The 18,344-nt window shown below is 47.3% G+C and overlaps 13 non-coding genes across 13 annotated transcripts; all 13 read left to right on the top strand.

The window, feature by feature from the left end:
- The first annotated feature begins 375 nt into the window (after window positions 1-375).
- On the top strand, window positions 376-457 carry TRNAS-GCU (transfer RNA serine (anticodon GCU)). Its single transcript has one exon. It is a non-coding gene; the product is annotated as a tRNA-Ser (tRNA).
- Window positions 458-1,289: 832 nt separating this feature from the next.
- TRNAS-ACU (transfer RNA serine (anticodon ACU)) lies at window positions 1,290-1,371 on the top strand. The gene has a single exon. It is a non-coding gene; the product is annotated as a tRNA-Ser (tRNA).
- Window positions 1,372-2,203: 832 nt separating this feature from the next.
- TRNAS-GCU (transfer RNA serine (anticodon GCU)) lies at window positions 2,204-2,285 on the top strand. The gene has a single exon. It is a non-coding gene; the product is annotated as a tRNA-Ser (tRNA).
- Window positions 2,286-3,117: 832 nt separating this feature from the next.
- TRNAS-GCU (transfer RNA serine (anticodon GCU)) lies at window positions 3,118-3,199 on the top strand. The gene has a single exon. It is a non-coding gene; the product is annotated as a tRNA-Ser (tRNA).
- An 832-nt stretch (window positions 3,200-4,031) lies between these two features.
- On the top strand, window positions 4,032-4,113 carry TRNAS-GCU (transfer RNA serine (anticodon GCU)). The gene has a single exon. It is a non-coding gene; the product is annotated as a tRNA-Ser (tRNA).
- Window positions 4,114-4,945: 832 nt separating this feature from the next.
- Window positions 4,946-5,027, top strand: TRNAS-ACU (transfer RNA serine (anticodon ACU)). The gene has a single exon. It is a non-coding gene; the product is annotated as a tRNA-Ser (tRNA).
- An 832-nt stretch (window positions 5,028-5,859) lies between these two features.
- On the top strand, window positions 5,860-5,941 carry TRNAS-GCU (transfer RNA serine (anticodon GCU)). Its single transcript has one exon. It is a non-coding gene; the product is annotated as a tRNA-Ser (tRNA).
- Window positions 5,942-6,773: 832 nt separating this feature from the next.
- On the top strand, window positions 6,774-6,855 carry TRNAS-GCU (transfer RNA serine (anticodon GCU)). Its single transcript has one exon. It is a non-coding gene; the product is annotated as a tRNA-Ser (tRNA).
- Window positions 6,856-7,695: 840 nt separating this feature from the next.
- On the top strand, window positions 7,696-7,777 carry TRNAS-GCU (transfer RNA serine (anticodon GCU)). Its single transcript has one exon. It is a non-coding gene; the product is annotated as a tRNA-Ser (tRNA).
- A 6,974-nt stretch (window positions 7,778-14,751) lies between these two features.
- Window positions 14,752-14,833, top strand: TRNAS-GCU (transfer RNA serine (anticodon GCU)). Its single transcript has one exon. It is a non-coding gene; the product is annotated as a tRNA-Ser (tRNA).
- An 832-nt stretch (window positions 14,834-15,665) lies between these two features.
- On the top strand, window positions 15,666-15,747 carry TRNAS-GCU (transfer RNA serine (anticodon GCU)). The gene has a single exon. It is a non-coding gene; the product is annotated as a tRNA-Ser (tRNA).
- Window positions 15,748-16,587: 840 nt separating this feature from the next.
- Window positions 16,588-16,669, top strand: TRNAS-GCU (transfer RNA serine (anticodon GCU)). The gene has a single exon. It is a non-coding gene; the product is annotated as a tRNA-Ser (tRNA).
- Window positions 16,670-17,509: 840 nt separating this feature from the next.
- TRNAS-GCU (transfer RNA serine (anticodon GCU)) lies at window positions 17,510-17,591 on the top strand. The gene has a single exon. It is a non-coding gene; the product is annotated as a tRNA-Ser (tRNA).
- The last annotated feature ends 753 nt before the right edge of the window (window positions 17,592-18,344 follow it).

Raw genomic sequence — 18,344 nt, 5'->3', positions numbered from 1 at the left:
GTAGAAGTAATCTGCATAGTTCAGCCCACAGTCTAGCTAAGTGACCCTAAAAGGCAGATGTTAATTGTGGAAATGCTTAGCTGAAAGTTTGCAATGATTCCAAAAGATGTAAGCAAACATGAAAAATACAGCATGGCGTGTTGATGGCATGGTGTAGAAGGCCCTTGTTTAGGTAGGTGTGCTCCAGTGGGGTGATTAAGGTGTCCTCTGTCAGGCCTCTTGCAAATGATTTTTCTTGTGTGAGCAAAAGGTGCGCGTTCTTCTTTTCTGTCCAAAAAGTGCACTTTGCTATCCTGAAAAGATGAGCCGTGTTTTGCGCACAGGGCTTTGACCATAGCTGAAAAAATGATAGCGTTAGATGTCATGTTTTATTGAGACGAGGTGGCCGAGTGGTTAAGGTGATGGACTGCTAATCCATTGTGCTCTGCACGCATGGGTTCAAATCCCATCCTCGTCGATGGTGCACTTTTACAAACTAGTATCATACCCACCATCCAACTCGCCTGTCCTTGACGTCCATGTGGTTGTGCATGGATAAGTGTGTATGCCCTTTGCCCGATGACTATTGGGACACAGATTGTGTACATTTACACAATGCTTGTCTGCAGCATCATTCTTTCTCACAAAGTATGGGCCGTTCGGGGTTCAGACCTGCAACCCACAAATAGAAAATTCACCTCTGCAGCCTTAGCGGAGAAAATAAACAGTGCTTGTCTGGCTGCACGAAGAAAATAGTTTGTCTGTAGAAGGACAAGTGCCAAAAAGTGCTTCAGTCATACCTGATTTTCAAGTTGTAAACCTCCTGTCTGTGACTGGCAGGTGCCAGTGTGAGGCATAAGGTATAATGGGATTGGTAGGACAGTAAGAAGATGTGCCCTCGCCTCATGTTCATACTGGCTTGAGTCTCCCTAAAAGTAGAAGTAATCTGCATAGTTCAGCCCACAGTCTAGCTAAGTGACCCTAAAAGGCAGATGTTAATTGTGGAAATGCTTGGCTGAAAGTTTGCAATGATTCCAAAAGATGTAAGCAAAGATGAAAAATACAGCATGGCGTGTTGATGGCATGGTGTAGAAGGCCCTTGTTTAGGTAGGTGTGCTCCAGTGGGATGATTAAGGTGTCTTCTGTCAGGCCTCTTGCAAATGATTTTTCTTGTGTGAGCAAAAGGTGCACGTTCTTTTTTTCTGTCCAAAAAGTGCACTTTGCTATCCTGAAAAGATGAGCCGTGTTTTGCGCACAGGGCTTTGACCAGAGCTGAGAAAATGATAGCGTTAGATGTCATGTTTTACTGAGACGAGGTGGCCGAGTGGTTAAGGCGATGGACTACTAATCCATTGTGCGCTGCATGCATGGGTTCAAATCCCGTCCTTGGCGATGGTGCACTTTTACAAACTAGTATCATACCCACCATCCAACTCGCCTGTCCTTGACGTCCATGTGGTTGTGCATGGATAAGTGTGTATGCCCTTTGCCCGATGACTATTGGGACACAGATTGTGTACATTTACACAATGTTTGTCTGCAGCATCATTCTTTCTCACAAAGTATGGGCCATTTGGGGTTCAGACCTGCAACCCACAAATAGAAAATTCACCTCTGCAGCCTTAGCGGAGAAAATAAACAGTGCTTGTCTGGCTGCATGAAGAAAATAGTTTGTCTGTAGAAGGACAAGTGCCAAAAAGTGCTTCAGTCATACCTGATTTTCAAGTTGTAAACCTCCTGTCTGTGACTGGCAGGTGCCAGTGTGAGGCATAAGGTATAATGGGATTGGTAGGACAGTAAGAAGATGTGCCCTCGCCTCATGTTCATACTGGCTTGAGTCTCCCTAAAAGTAGAAGTAATCTGCATAGTTCAGCCCACAGTCTAGCTAAGTGACCCTAAAAGGCAGATGTTAATTGTGGAAATGCTTGGCTGAAAGTTTGCAATGATTCCAAAAGATGTAAGCAAAGATGAAAAATACAGCATGGCGTGTTGATGGCATGGTGTAGAAGGCCCTTGTTTAGGTAGGTGTGCTCCAGTGGGATGATTAAGGTGTCCTCTGTCAGGCCTCTTGCAAATGATTTTTCTTGTGTGAGCAAAAGGTGCGCGTTCTTCTTTTCTGTCCAAAAAGTGCACTTTGCTATCCTGAAAAGATGAGCCGTGTTTTGCGCACAGGGCTTTGACCAGAGCTGAAAAAATGATAGCGTTAGATGTCATGTTTTACTGAGACGAGGTGGCCGAGTGGTTAAGGCGATGGACTGCTAATCCATTGTGCTCTGCACGCATGGGTTCAAATCCCATCCTCGTTGATGTTGCACTTTTACAAACTAGTATCATACCCACCATCCAACTCGCCTGTCCTTGACGTCCATGTGGTTGTGCATGGATAAGTGTGTATGCCCTTTGCCCGATGACTATTGGGATACAGATTGTGTACATTTACACCATGCTTCTCTGCAGCATCATTCTTTCTCACAAAGTATGGGCCGTTGGGGGTACAGACTTGCAACCCACAAATAGAAAATTCACCTCTGCAGCCTTAGCGGAGAAAATAAACAGTGCTTGTCTGGCTGCATGAAGAAAATAGTTTGTCTGTAGAAGGACAAGTGCCAAAAAGTGCTTCAGTCATACCTGATTTTCAAGTTGTAAACCTCCTGTCTGTGATTGGCAGGTGCCAGTGTGAGGCATAAGGTATAATGGGATTGGTAGGACAGTAAGAAGATGTGCCCTCGCCTCATGTTCATACTGGCTTGAGTCTCCCTAAAAGTAGAAGTAATCTGCATAGTTCAGCCCACAGTCTAGCTAAGTGACCCTAAAAGGCAGATGTTAATTGTGGAAATGCTTGGCTGAAAGTTTGCAATGATTCCAAAAGATGTAAGCAAAGATGAAAAATACAGCATGGCGTGTTGATGGCATGGTGTAGAAGGCCCTTGTTTAGGTAGGTGTGCTCCAGTGGGATGATTAAGGTGTCCTCTGTCAGGCCTCTTGCAAATGATTTTTCTTGTGTGAGCAAAAGGTGCGCGTTCTTCTTTTCTGTCCAAAAAGTGCACTTTGCTATCCTGAAAAGATGAGCCGTGTTTTGCGCACAGGGCTTTGACCAGAGCTGAAAAAATGATAGCGTTAGATGTCATGTTTTACTGAGATGAGGTGGCCGAGTGGTTAAGGCGATGGACTGCTAATCCATTGTGCTCTGCACGCATGGGTTCAAATCCCATCCTCGTCGATGTTGCACTTTTACAAACTAGTATCATACCCACCATCCAACTCGCCTGTCCTTGACGTCCATGTGGTTGTGCATGGATAAGTGTGTATGCCCTTTGCCCGATGACTATTGGGATACAGATTGTGTACATTTACACCATGCTTCTCTGCAGCATCATTCTTTCTCACAAAGTATGGGCCGTTGGGGGTTCAGACCTGCAACCCACAAATAGAAAATTCACCTCTGCAGCCTTAGCGGAGAAAATAAACAGTGCTTGTCTGGCTGCATGAAGAAAATAGTTTGTCTGTAGAAGGACAAGTGCCAAAAAGTGCTTCAGTCATACCTGATTTTCAAGTTGTAAACCTCCTGTCTGTGACTGGCAGGTGCCAGTGTGAGGCATAAGGTATAATGGGATTGGTAGGACAGTAAGAAGATGTGCCCTCGCCTCATGTTCATACTGGCTTGAGTCTCCCTAAAAGTAGAAGTAATCTGCATAGTTCAGCCCACAGTCTAGCTAAGTGACCCTAAAAGGCAGATGTTAATTGTGGAAATGCTTGGCTGAAAGTTTGCAATGATTCCAAAAGATGTAAGCAAAGATGAAAAATACAGCATGGCGTGTTGATGGCATGGTGTAGAAGGCCCTTGTTTAGGTAGGTGTGCTCCAGTGGGGTGATTAAGGTGTCCTCTGTCAGGCCTCTTGCAAATGATTTTTCTTGTGTGAGCAAAAGGTGCGCGTTCTTCTTTTCTGTCCAAAAAGTGCACTTTGCTATCCTGAAAAGATGAGCCGTGTTTTGCGCACAGGGCTTTGACCATAGCTGAAAAAATGATAGCGTTAGATGTCATGTTTTATTGAGACGAGGTGGCCGAGTGGTTAAGGCGATGGACTGCTAATCCATTGTGCTCTGCACGCATGGGTTCAAATCCCATCCTTGTCGATGGTGCTTTTTTACAAACTAGTATCATACCCACCATCCAACTCGCCTGTCCTTGACGTCCATGTGGTTGTGCATGGATAAGTGTGTATGCCCTTTGCCCGATGACTATTGGGACACAGATTGTGTACATTTACACAATGCTTGTCTGCAGCATCATTCTTTCTCACAAAGTATGGGCCGTTCGGGGTTCAGACCTGCAACCCACAAATAGAAAATTCACCTCTGCAGCCTTAGCGGAGAAAATAAACAGTGCTTGTCTGGCTGCACGAAGAAAATAGTTTGTCTGTAGAAGGACAAGTGCCAAAAAGTGCTTCAGTCATACCTGATTTTCAAGTTGTAAACCTCCTGTCTGTGACTGGCAGGTGCCAGTGTGAGGCATAAGGTATAATGGGATTGGTAGGACAGTAAGAAGATGTGCCCTCGCCTCATGTTCATACTGGCTTGAGTCTCCCTAAAAGTAGAAGTAATCTGCATAGTTCAGCCCACAGTCTAGCTAAGTGACCCTAAAAGGCAGATGTTAATTGTGGAAATGCTTGGCTGAAAGTTTGCAATGATTCCAAAAGATGTAAGCAAAGATGAAAAATACAGCATGGCGTGTTGATGGCATGGTGTAGAAGGCCCTTGTTTAGGTAGGTGTGCTCCAGTGGGATGATTAAGGTGTCCTCTGTCAGGCCTCTTGAAAATGATTTTTCTTGTGTGAGCAAAAGGTGCGCGTTCTTCTTTTCTGTCCAAAAAGTGCACTTTGCTATCCTGAAAAGATGAGCCGTGTTTTGCGCACAGGGCTTTGACCAGAGCTGAAAAAATGATAGCGTTAGATGTCATGTTTTACTGAGACGAGGTGGCCGAGTGGTTAAGGCGATGGACTACTAATCCATTGTGCACTGCACGCATGGCTTCAAATCCCATCCTCGTCGATGGTGCACTTTTACAAACTAGTATCATACCCACCATCCAACTCGCCTGTCCTTGACGTCCATGTGGTTGTGCATGGATAAGTGTGTATGCCTTTTGCCCGATGACTATTGGGACACAGATTGTGTACATTTACACAATGCTTGTCTGCAGCATCATTCTTTCTCACAAAGTATGGGCCATTTGGGGTTCAGACCTGCAACCCACAAATAGAAAATTCACCTCTGCAGCCTTAGCGGAGAAAATAAACAGTGCTTGTCTGGCTGCACGAAGAAAATAGTTTGTCTGTAGAAGGACAAGTGCCAAAAAGTGCTTCAGTCATACCTGATTTTCAAGTTGTAAACCTCCTGTCTGTGACTGGCAGGTGCCAGTGTGAGGCATAAGGTATAATGGGATTGGTAGGACAGTAAGAAGATGTGCCCTCGCCTCATGTTCATACTGGCTTGAGTCTCCCTAAAAGTAGAAGTAATCTGCATAGTTCAGCCCACAGTCTAGCTAAGTGACCCTAAATGGCAGATGTTAATTGTGGAAATGCTTGGCTGAAAGTTTGCAATGATTCCAAAAGATGTAAGCAAAGATGAAAAATACAGCATGGCGTGTTGATGGCATGGTGTAGAAGGCCCTTGTTTAGGTAGGTGTGCTCCAGTGGGGTGATTAAGGTGTCCTCTGTCAGGCCTCTTGCAAATGATTTTTCTTGTGTGAGCAAAAGGTGCGCGTTCTTCTTTTCTGTCCAAAAAGTGCACTTTGCTATCCTGAAAAGATGAGCCGTGTTTTGCGCACAGGGCTTTGACCATAGCTGAAAAAATGATAGCGTTAGATGTCATGTTTTGTTGAGACGAGGTGGCCGAGTGGTTAAGGCGATGGACTGCTAATCCATTGTGCTCTGCACGCATGGGTTCAAATCCCATCCTCGTCGATGGTGCACTTTTACAAACTAGTATCATACCCACCATCCAACTTGCCTGTCCTTGACGTCCATGTGGTTGTGCATGGATAAGTGTGTATGCCCTTTGCCCGATGACTATTGGGACACAGATTGTGTACATTTACACAATGCTTGTCTGCAGCATCATTCTTTCTCACAAAGTATGGGCCGTTCGGGGTTCAGACCTGCAACCCACAAATAGAAAATTCACCTCTGCAGCCTTAGCGGAGAAAATAAACAGTGCTTGTCTGGCTGCACGAAGAAAATAGTTTGTCTGTAGAAGGACAAGTGCCAAAAAGTGCTTCAGTCATACCTGATTTTCAAGTTGTAAACCTCCTGTCTGTGACTGGCAGGTCCCAGTGTGAGGCATAAGGTATAATGGGATTGGTAGGACAGTAAGAAGATGTGCCCTCGCCTCATGTTCATACTGGCTTGAGTCTCCCTAAAAGTAGAAGTAATCTGCATAGTTCAGCCCACAGTCTAGCTAAGTGACCCTAAAAGGCAGATGTTAATTGTGGAAATGCTTGGCTGAAAGTTTGCAATGATTCCAAAAGATGTAAGCAAAGATGAAAAATACAGTTTGGCGTGTTGATGGCATGGTGTAGAAGGCCCTTGTTTAGGTAGGTGTGCTCCAGTGGGATGATTAAGGTGTCCGCTGTCAGGCCTCTGGCAAATGATTTTTCTTGTGTGAGCAAAAGGTGCGCGTTCTTCTTTTCTGTCCAAGAAGTGCACTTTGCTATCCTGAAAAGATGAGCCGTGTTTTGCGCACAGGGCTTTGACCAGAGCTGAAAAAATGATAGCGTTAGATGTCATGTTTTACTGAGACGAGGTGGCCGAGTGGTTAAGGCGATGGACTGCTAATCCATTGTGCTCTGCACGCATGGGTTCAAATCCCATCCTCGTCGATGGTGCACTTTTACAAACTAGTATCATACCCACCATCCAACTCGCCTGTTCTTGATGTCCATGTGGTTGTGCATGGATAAGTGTGTATGCCCTTTGCCCGATGACTATTGGGACACAGATTGTGTACATTTACACAATGCTTGTCTGCAGCATCATTCTTTCTCACAAAGTATGGGCCATTTGGGGTTCAGACCTGCAACCCACAAATAGAAAATTCACCTCTGCAGCCTTAGCGGAGAAAATAAACAGTGCTTGTCTGGCTGCACGAAGAAAATAGTTTGTCTGTAGAAGGACAAGTGCCAAAAAGTGCTTCAGTCATACCTGATTTTCAAGTTGTAAACCTCCTGTCTGTGACTGGCAGGTGCCAGTGTGAGGCATAAGGTATAATGGGATTGGTAGGACAGTAAGAAGATGTGCCCTCGCCTCATGTTCATACTGGCTTGAGTCTCCCTAAAAGTAGAAGTAATCTGCATAGTTCAGCCCACAGTCTAGCTAAGTGACCCTAAATGGCAGATGTTAATTGTGGAAATGCTTGGCTGAAAGTTTGCAATGATTCCAAAAGATGTAAGCAAAGATGAAAAATACAGCATGGCGTGTTGATGGCATGGTGTAGAAGGCCCTTGTTTAGGTAGGTGTGCTCCAGTGGGGTGATTAAGGTGTCCTCTGTCAGGCCTCTTGCAAATGATTTTTCTTGTGTGAGCAAAAGGTGCGCGTTCTTCTTTTCTGTCCAAAAAGTGCACTTTGCTATCCTGAAAAGATGAGCCGTGTTTTCCGCACATGCGCACAGGGCTTTGACCAGAGCTGAAAAAATTATAGCGTTAGATGTCATGTTTTATTGAGATGAGGTGGCTGAGTGGTTAAGGCGATGGACTGCTAATCCATTGTGCTCTGCACGCATGGGTTCAAATCCCATCCTCGTCGATGGTGCACTTTTACAAACTAGTATCATACCCACCATCCAACTCGCCTGTCCTTGACGTCCATGTGGTTGTGCATGGATAAGTGTGTATGCCCTTTGCCCGATGGCTATTGGGACACAGATTGTGTAAATTTACACAATGCTTGTCTGCAGCATCATTCTTTCTCACAAAGTATGGGCCATTTGGGGTTCAGACCTGCAACCCACAAATAGAAAATTCACCTCTGCAGCCTTAGCGGAGAAAATAAACAGCGCTTGTCTGGCTGCACGAAGAACATAGTTTGTCTGTAGAAGGACAAGTGCCAAAAAGTGCTTCAGTCATACCTGATTTTCAAGTTGTAAACCTCCTGTCTGTGACTGGCAGGTGCCAGTGTGAGGCATAAGGTATAATGGGATTGGTAGGACAGTAAGAAGATGTGCCCTCACCTCATGTTCATACTGGCTTGAGTCTCCCTAAAAGTAGTGTTGGGTGAACAGTGTTCGCCACTGTTCGGGTTCTGCAGAACATCACCCTGTTCGGGTGATGTTCGAGTTCGGCCGAACACCTGACGGTGCTCGGCCAAACCGTTCGGCCATATGGCCGAACTAAGAGCGCATGGCCGAACGTTCCCCGAACGTTCGGCTAGCGCTGTGATTGGCCGAACGGGTCACGTGGTTCGGACCCGAACGCGCTCTGATTGGCCGAACTGTCACGTGGTTCGGGTAAATAAATACCCGAACCACGTCATATCTCCGCCATTTGTCTGTGGGTTTAGCTTTGGGTAGGCAGGCAGGGTAGTTAGCGCTCCAGCCACGCTAGCCAGGGTCCCCCCCAGTCATTGTGTGTCACTGCTGGGAACAGTAGTACACCGCTCGTTCAGCCACACTATATAGCATTCTGTGTACTGTTCTGTGTCTGCTGGGAACAGTAGTACACCGCTCGTTCAGCCACACTATATAGCATTCTGTGTACTGTTCTGTGTCTGCTGGGAATAGTGGTACACCGCTCGTTCAGCCACACTATATAGCATTCTGTGTACTGTTCTGTGTCTGCTGGGAATAGTGGTACACCGCTCGTTCAGCCACACTATATAGCATTCTGTGTACTGTTCTGTGTCTGCTGGGAACAGTGGTACACCGCTCGTTCAGCCACACTATATAGCATTCTGTGTACTGTTCTGTGTCTGCTGGGAACAGTAGTACACCGCTCGCTCAGCCACACTATATAGCATTCTGTGTACTGTTCTGTGTCTGCTGGGAACAGTAGTACACCGCTCGTTCAGCCACACTATATAGCATTCTGTGTACTGTTCTGTGTCTGCTGGGAACAGTAGTACACCGCTCGTTCAGCCACACTATATAGCATTCTGTGTACTGTTCTGTGTCTGCTGGGAATAGTGGTACACCGCTCGTTCAGCCACACTATATAGCATTCTGTGTACTGTTCTGTGTCTGCTGGGAATAGTGGTACACCGCTCGTTCAGCCACACTATATAGCATTCTGTGTACTGTTCTGTGTCTGCTGGGAACAGTGGTACACCGCTCGTTCAGCCACACTATATAGCATTCTGTGTACTGTTCTGTGTCTGCTGGGAACAGTAGTACACCGCTCGTTCAGCCACACTATATAGCATTCTGTGTACTGTTCTGTGTCTGCTGGGAACAGTAGTACACCGCTCGTTCAGCCACACTATATAGCATTCTGTGTACTGTTCTGTGTCTGCTGGGAATAGTGGTACACCGCTCGTTCAGCCACACTATATAGCATTCTGTGTACTGTTCTGTGTCTGCTGGGAATAGTGGTACACCGCTCGTTCGCCACTGTATAGCATTGTGCTCTGTGTCGCTGCTGGGAATAGTGGTACACCGCTCACCCGTCACTGTATAGCATTGTGCTCTGTGTCGCTGCTGGGAATAGTGGTACACCGCTCACCCGTCACTGTATAGCATTGTGCTCTGTGTCGCTGCTGGGAATAGTGGTACACCGCTCACCCGTCACTGTATAGCATTGTGCTCTGTGTCGCTGCTGGGAATAGTGGTACTGTATAGCATTTCTGTACTGCCACTGTACTGCTGCCAGTCAGCGTGTACTGTAAGGATAAGTGAAATGAGGAAGAAATCCGGTGAAAGAGGGAGGGGCAAGGGAAGAGGTGTTTCCCCTGACGGTTCACGTACAGGCCACAGGGGAGCACCCAAGAAAACCCACTCAATACCGCCCATGTTGTCCAGGACAACAACCCTCACAAATCCAAAAGAACAGGACCAGATAATTACTTGGATGACCTCTCAAGCGTCCAGCAGTGGGTTAAGCAGCACCAGCACATCACGCACGAGGTCCGAGTCCTCAGCCAGTTACAAGGAGCCAGTGGGCACAAAGCTGACACAACCGGCAGCGACACCACGCACACAACTGCCAGATAACCAGTCCGATGAATTACCTCAGGACACAATGGGGTATTCGCAGGAGCTATTCCCAGCCCAACAAACTTCCACCTTTCAAAGGTCAATGGAGGAACAGCCAGAAATGTTGTGCCTGGATTCACAACCGTTAACTGTGGGAAATGCACCGCGCACTGAAATACAAGGCGAGTCCGAAGAGGACTCGGAAACCCAAATCCCAGAGCAATTTGGGCAGGAGGGGTTGCAATTGCAGGAGGTCGGCCGACAAGATCTGGAAGACGACGTTGGAGTGTGCTGCGCAGAGGTTGTTGTGGGGAGCTCTACTCCACGGCGGTGGCCCACAATGACATATGACGAGTTTGAGGAGATGGAAGAGGAGGGTATGGACAATGTGGACAGAGACCCAGATTTTGTTTGTGAACGAGAACATCGCCGTCGTAGCAGCAGCACAGATGAGTCTGTTGAAGAACACACTGCTGCACGAGTTCGCCTTGTGCCACAAGGTAGGCGGCGCGCAATTTCAGGCACCACAAGCGTGGAAGTTCAAGTGAGAGGCAAAAGAGGAGCAAACAGAAATCGCCAGCAAGGAGGCAGGTGCTCCAAAGTCTGGGCTTTCTTTGAAGACTGCACTGAGGATGTTACCATGGCGATTTGCAAGGTGTGCAAGACCCGCCTGAGCAGGGGGAAAAATATTAACAACCTCTCCACCACCAGCATGAGCCGTCACATGCTATCCAAACATCCCACTCTTTGGGCAAACGCGTCAGGACAGGGTACCAGAAACAACACTGCCTCCCTTGGGTTCACCAGACCCGCCTCAGCAGCAGCAGTAGCCCAGCCATTGCGTGGTTCACAACATTCACAAACATCAGACGACGCTGACACTGTCACTTTCCGGAGTAGTGCTCTTGAGGTCTCCCAGTGTTCATCAAACACAACAACCAACAGCCCTTCCGTGTGCAGCGCTACGGTTCAGTTGTCTGTGTCGGAGATGTTTGAGCGCAAGAGGAAATTGCCAGCAAATGACCCCCGGGCCGTGGCAGTAACAGCCAGCATAGCCAAGCTTCTGGCCTGCGAAATGCTGCCATATCGATTGGTGGAGACAAACAGCTTCAAGGGCATGATGTCAGTGGCCATCCCACGTTACGTGGTTCCCAGCCGCTACCACTTTGCACGCTCTGCAGTGCCTGAGTTGCATGAGCACGTGGTCAGCAAAATAACCCGAAGCTTGAAGAATGCCGTTGCCTGCAAGGTTCACCTCACCACTGACACCTGGACGAGTGCGTTCGGCCAGGGTCGATACATCTCCCTTACCGCGCACTGGGTGAACCTTGTGGAGCCTGGCAGCGATTCCTCACCTGCTACGGCACGGGTGTTGCCCACGCCACAAACAGCTGCACCGCCGTCCCTCCCACTGGATAACAGCAGCACCTACCTCTCTGACTCCTTCTCCTCCAACGCATCTCAAAGCTGTACCTCATCCGGAAACGCTAACCCAGCAGCAGTAGGATCGTGGAAGCAGTGCAGCACAGCTGTTGGCATGCGTCAGCAAGCGTTGCTGAAGCTAATCTGCCTTGGGGATAAGCAGCACACAGGGGAGGAAATTTGGAGGGGAATAAAGGAACAGACGGATTTGTGGCTGGCACCGCTGGACCTGAAACCGGGCATGGTTGTGTGTGATAATGGGAGTAATCTCATTCGCGCTTTAAGGTTGGCTAAGCTGACACACATCCCTTGCCTGGCGCACGTGATGAACCTAGTAGTTCAGCGGTTCCTGAGGACATACCCAGGCGTGCCCGATCTGCTGTTGAAGGTGCGTCGAGTGTCCAAACATTGTAGAAATTCCAGTACTGCTTCGGGGGCACTCGCCAAGATGCAGGAGCGCTTCAATCTCCCCCACCATCGCTTGCTGTGTGATGTCCCTACGCGCTGGAATTCTACGCTGCACATGCTAGCCCGCTTTTGCGAGCAGAAGAGTGCAGTGGTCCAGTACATGATGGCGCAGTACCGAGGCGCATCCGGCCAGCTGCCAAGCTTCTGTGGATCCGATTGGGCCAACATGTTGGACCTCTGCCAAGTCCTCCAAAATTTTGAGCAATCCACGTTGCTTGTGAGCAGTGACAACTCTTCAGTCAGCATTACCATACCACTGCTGTGTTTACTGAAGAGGTCGATGTTAAAAATCAAGGAAACAGCTGTCATGATGCAACTGGGGGAATCTGAAGGAGAAAACGATCAGCGTGATGGTACCAACATCAGGCCATCCACCTCAGGGAACGCTGGCCCCAGCAGCTATGACGAAGAAGAGGAGGAGGAACAGCTGGAGTTGGAGCAGGAATTTCATGCCACCACTGACGAGGGCCAGAGCGGTGCACGTTGGACTTCCACAATTCAACGCGAATGGTCAGCAGAAGCAGACCAGGAGGAAGGTGACGACTATGATGCATCACAACAACTATCACAACGCTCACAAGAGGATGATGAGGATTCTGGTAGGACTCTGGCACACATGGCTCAATTCATGCTAGACTGCATTGAACGTGACCCACGCATTGTGCGCATTCTGGACAACACCAATTACTGGGTTTATACCCTTCTGGATCCACGGTACAAACACAATGTTCCAAAACTGCTTGAAGAAAGAGTCAGACAGGTCAAAATGGAAGAATACCAGCAGGCCCTTGTGGAGACTTTAGAGAGGAGATTGACATCCTCCCCCTCCTCTAGCCAGTTGTACGCAGGCAGACTGACTTCCGCAAACCCAGGACGACCAGGAGGGCAGCAAACAACGCAAGCCGCAGCTAGTACCCAAAAGGGAATGGTATCGGCAGTGTCCTTGGAGTGGGAAAATTTTCTGACACCCATGCAGCCGCAGCCCACTGAACAGCAAGCGTGCAGATCCACCTCCAACACCGATCGCCTGGAGAAGATGGTCAAGGACTACATGTCAGATGGCGTAGCTGTGTCGAACCATCCATCTGCACCCTTCAACTATTGGGTATCGAAGCTAGACACCTGGCACGAACTGGCAATGTACGCAATAGAGGTGCTGGCTTGCCCGGCAGCCAGCGTTATGTCGGAACGCTGTTTCAGTGCTGCCGGAGGCATCGTCACAGATCGGCGTATCCGCCTCTCTACAGAAAATGCAGACCGTCTGACTCAAATTAAAATGAATCAATCCTGGATTGGAAATGACTACGCAACACTCCAGGACCCCAACCAAGTAACATGACCAATGAACATCTGGGATGGTGTTGCGTTTCCGGGCCCTGTTTATTGAACCTCTCATCTGTATTACATTTATGACTGCATGGCGGCAAAAAGCATTGCTGCTATATCCGCACGCTTTTTGTCCACATGCAAGGCCTGGGTTGTTGTGTCTCACAAAGCGTGGCCTTCTCCTCCTGCGCCTGCTCCTGTTCCATCACGTCTGCTGCTGCTGGGTTAGCGTTGCCGCGTGGTCCCTGTTTATTGAACCACTTATCTTTATTACATTTATGACTGCATGGCGGTACAAAGCATGCTATCCGCACGCTTCTTGCCCTCATGCAAGGCCTGGGTTGTTGTGTCTCACAAAGCGTGGCCTTCTCCTCCTGCGCCTGCTCCTGTTCCATCACGTCTGCTGCTGCTGGGTTAGCGTTGCCGCGTGGTCCCTGTTTATTGAACCACTTATCTTTATTACATTTATGACTGCATGGCGGTACAAAGCATGCTATCCGCACGCTTCTTGCCCTCATGCAAGGCCGGGGTTGTTGTGTCTCACAAAGCGTGGCCTTCTTCTCCTCCTGCGCCACCCTCCTCCTGTTCCATCACGTGTGCTGCTGCTGGGTTAGCGTTACCGGTCCCTTTTCCTGGAACCTCTTATATGTATTACATTTATGACTGCATGCCGACAAAAAAAATGTTACCTGTGCAAAGAAAACAGACATTTCCCGCATTTAAAAGACAGTTTTCCCTTTGAAACTTTAAAATCGATTTTCTCAAAAACTATAAGCTCTTTTTGCTATTTTTTTTTTCCTCTTGTACCCACTCCCAAGGTGCACATACCCTGTAAATTTGGGGTATGTAGCATGTAAGGAGGCTTTACAAACCACAAAAGTTCGGGTCCCCATTGACTTCCATTATGTTCGGAGTTCGGGTCGAACACCCGAACATCGCGGCCATGTTCGGCCTGTTCGGCCCGAACCCGAACATCTAGATGATCGCCCAACACTACCTAAAAGTAGAAGTAATCTGCATAGTTCAGCCCACAGTCTAGCTAAGTGACCCTAAAAGGCAGATGTTAATTGTGGAAATGCTTGGCAGAAAGTTTGCAATGATTCCAAAAGATGTAAGCAAAGATGAAAAATACAGCATGGTGTGTTGATGGCATGGTGTAAAAGGCCCTTGTTTAGGTAGGTGTGCTCCAGTGGGATGATTAAGGTGTCCTCTGTCAGGCCTCTTGAAAATGATTTTTCTTGTGTGAGCAAAAGGTGCGCGTTCTTCTTTTCTGTCCAAAAAGTGCACTTTGCTATCCTGAAAAGATGAGCCGTGTTTTCCGCACAGGGCTTTGACCATAGCTGAAAAAATGATAGCGTTAGATGTTGTGATTTATTGAGACGGGGTGGCCGAGTGGTTAAGGCGATGGACTGCTAATCCATTGTGCTCTGCACGCATGGGTTCAAATCCCATCCTCGTCGATGGTGCACTTTTACAAACTAGTATCATACCCACCATCCAACTCGCCTGTCCTTGACGTCCATGTGGTTGTGCATGGATAAGTGTGTATGCCCTTTGCCCGATGACTATTGGGACACAGATTGTGTACATTTACACAATGCTTGTCTGCAGCATCATTCTTTCTCACAAAGTATGGGCCATTTGGGGTTCAGACCTGCAACCCACAAATAGAAAATTCACCTCTGCAGCCTTAGCGGAGAAAATAAACAGTGCTTGTCTGGCTGCACGAATAAAATAGTTTGTCTGTAGAAGGACAAGTGCCAAAAAGTGCTTCAGTCATACCTGATTTTCAAGTTGTAAACCTCCTGTCTGTGACTGGCAGGTGCCAGTGTGAGGCATAAGGTATAATGGGATTGGTAGGACAGTAAGAAGATGTGCCCTCACCTCATGTTCATACTGGCTTGAGTCTCCCTAAAAGTAGAAGTAATCTGCATAGTTCAGCCCACAGTCTAGCTAAGTGACCCTAAAAGGCAGATGTTAATTGTGGAAATGCGTGGTTGAAAGTTTGCAATGATTCCAAAAGATGTAAGCAAAGATGAAAAATACAGCATGGCGTGTTGATGGCATGCTGTAGAAGGCCCTTGTTTAGGTAGGTGTGCTCCAGTGGAGTGATTAAGGTGTCCTCTGTCAGGCCTCTTGCAAACGATTTTTCTTGTGTGAACAAAAGGTGCGCGTTCTTCTTTTCTGTCCAAAAAGTGCACTTTGCTATCCTGAAAAGATGAGCCGTTTTTTGCGCACAGGGCTTTGACCAGTGCTGAAAAAATGATAGCGTTAGAAGTCATGTTTTACTGAGATGAGGTGGCTGAGTGGTTAAGGCGATGGACTGCTAATCCATTGTGCTCTGCACGCATGGGTTCAAATCCCATCCTTGTCGATGGTGCACTTTTACAAACTAGTATCATACCCACCATCCAACTCGCCTGTCCTTGACGTCCATGTGGTTGTGCATGGATAAGTGTGTATGCCCTTTGCCCGATGACTATTGGGACACAGATTGTGTACATTTACACAATGCTTGTCTGCAGCATCATTCTTTCTCACAAAGTATGGGCCATTTGGGGTTCAGACCTGCAACCCACAAATAGAAAATTCACCTCTGCAGCCTTAGCGGAGAAAATAAACAGTGCTTGTCTGGCTGCACGAAGAAAATAGTTTGTCTGTAGAAGGACAAGTGCCAAAAAGTGCTTCAGTCATACCTGATTTTCAAGTTGTAAACCTCCTGTCTGTGACTGGCAGGTGCCAGTGTGAGGCATAAGGTATAATGGGATTGGTAGGACAGTAAGAAGATGTGCCCTCGCCTCATGCTCATACTGGCTTGAGTCTCCCTAAAAGTAGAAGTAATCTGCATAGTTCAGCCCACAGTCTAGCTAAGTGACCCTAAAAGGCAGATGTTAATTGTGGAAATGCTTGGCTGAAAGTTTGCAACGATTCCAAAAGATGTAAGCAAAGATGAAAAATACAGCATGGCGTGTTGATGGCATGGTGTAGAAGGCCCTTGTTTAGGTAGGTGTGCTCCAGTGGGATGATTAAGGTGTCCTCTGTCAGGCCTCTTGCAAATGATTTTTCTTGTGTGAACAAAAGGTGCGCCTTCTTCTTTTCTGTCCAAAAAGTGCACTTTGCTATCCTGAAAAGATGAGCCGTGTTTTCCACACATGCGCACAGGGCTTTGACCATAGCTGAAAAAATGATAGCGTTAGATGTCATGTTTTACGGAGACGAGGTGGCCGAGTGGTTAAGGCGATGGACTGCTAATCCATTGTGCTCTGCACGCATGGATTCAAATCCCATCCTCGTCGATGGTGCACTTTTACAAACTAGTATCATACCCACCATCCAACTCGCCTGTCCTTGACGTCCATGTGGTTGTGCATGGATAAGTGTGTATGCCCTTTGCCCGATGACTATTGGGACACAGATTGTGTACATTTACACAATGCTTGTCTACAGCATCATTCTTTCTCACAAAGTATGGGCTATTTGGGGTTCAGACCTGCAACCCACAAATAGAAAATTCACCTCTGCAGCCTTAGCGGAGAAAATAAACAGTGCTTGTCTGACTGCACGAAGAAAATAGTTTGTCTGTAGAAGGACAAGTGCCAAAAAGTGCTTCAGTCATACCTGATTTTCAAGTTGTAAACCTCCTGTCTGTGACTGGCAGGTGCCAGTGTGAGGCATAAGGTATAATGGGATTGGTAGGACAGTAAGAAGATGTGCCCTCGCCTCATGTTCATACTGGCTTGAGTCTCCCTAAAAGTAGAAGTAATCTGCATAGTTCAGCCCACAGTCTAGCTAAGTGACCCTAAAAGGCAGATGTTAATTGTGGAAATGCTTGGCTGAAAGTTTGCAACGATTCCAAAAGATGTAAGCAAAGATGAAAAATACAGCATGGTGTGTTGATGGTATGGTGTAGAAGGCCCTTGTTTAGGTAGGTGTGCTCCAGTGGGATGATTAAGGTGTCCTCTGTCAGGCCTCTTGCAAATGATTTTTCTTGTGTGAACAAAAGGTGCGCCTTCTTCTTTTCTGTCCAAAAAGTGCACTTTGCTATCCTGAAAAAATGAGCCGTGTTGTCCGCACATGCGCACAGGGCTTTGACCATAGCTGAAAAAATGATAGCGTTAGATGTCTTGTTTTATTGAGATGAGGTGGCCGAGTGGTTAAGGCGATGGACTGCTAATCCTTTGTGCTCTGCATGTATGGGTTCAGATCCCATCCTCGTCGATGGTGCACTTTTACAAACTAGTATCATACCCACCATCCAACTCGCCTGTCCTTGACGTCCATGTGGTTGTGCATGGATAAGTGTGTATGCCCTTTGCCCGATGACTATTGGGACACAGATTGTGTACATTTACACAATGCTTGTCTGCAGCATCATTCTTTCTCACAAAGTATGGGCCATTTGGGGTTCAGACCTGCAACCCACAAATAGAAAATTCACCTCTGCAGCCTTAGCAGAGAAAATAAACAGTGCTTGTCTGGCTGCACGAAGAGAATAGTTTGTCTGTAGAAGGACAAGTGCCAAAAAGTGCTTCAGTCATACCTGATTTTCAAGTTGTAAACCTCCTGTCTGTGACTGGCAGGTGCCAGTGTGAGGCATAAGGTATAATGGGATTGGTAGGACAGTAAGAAGATGTGCCCTCGCCTCATGTTCATACTGGCTTGAGTCTCCCTAAAAGTAGAAGTAATCTGCATAGTTCAGCCCACAGTCTAGCTAAGTGACCCTAAAAGGCAGATGTTAATTGTGGAAATGCTTGGCTGAAAGTTTGCAACGATTCCAAAAGATGTAAGCAAAGATGAAAAATACAGTTTGGCGTGTTGATGGCATGGTGTAGAAGGCCCTTGTTTAGGTAGGTGTGCTCCAGTGGGATGATTAAGGTGTCCTCTGTCAGGCCTCTTGCAAATGATTTTTCTTGTGTGAACAAAAGGTGCGCCTTCTTCTTTTCTGTCCAAAAAGTGCACTTTGCTATCCTG

This window comes from Hyperolius riggenbachi, chromosome 3, assembly GCF_040937935.1.
Source record: "Hyperolius riggenbachi isolate aHypRig1 chromosome 3, aHypRig1.pri, whole genome shotgun sequence".
Classification (NCBI taxonomy): domain Eukaryota; kingdom Metazoa; phylum Chordata; class Amphibia; order Anura; family Hyperoliidae; genus Hyperolius; species Hyperolius riggenbachi.
This window is presented reverse-complemented; position numbering and strand designations above follow the sequence as displayed.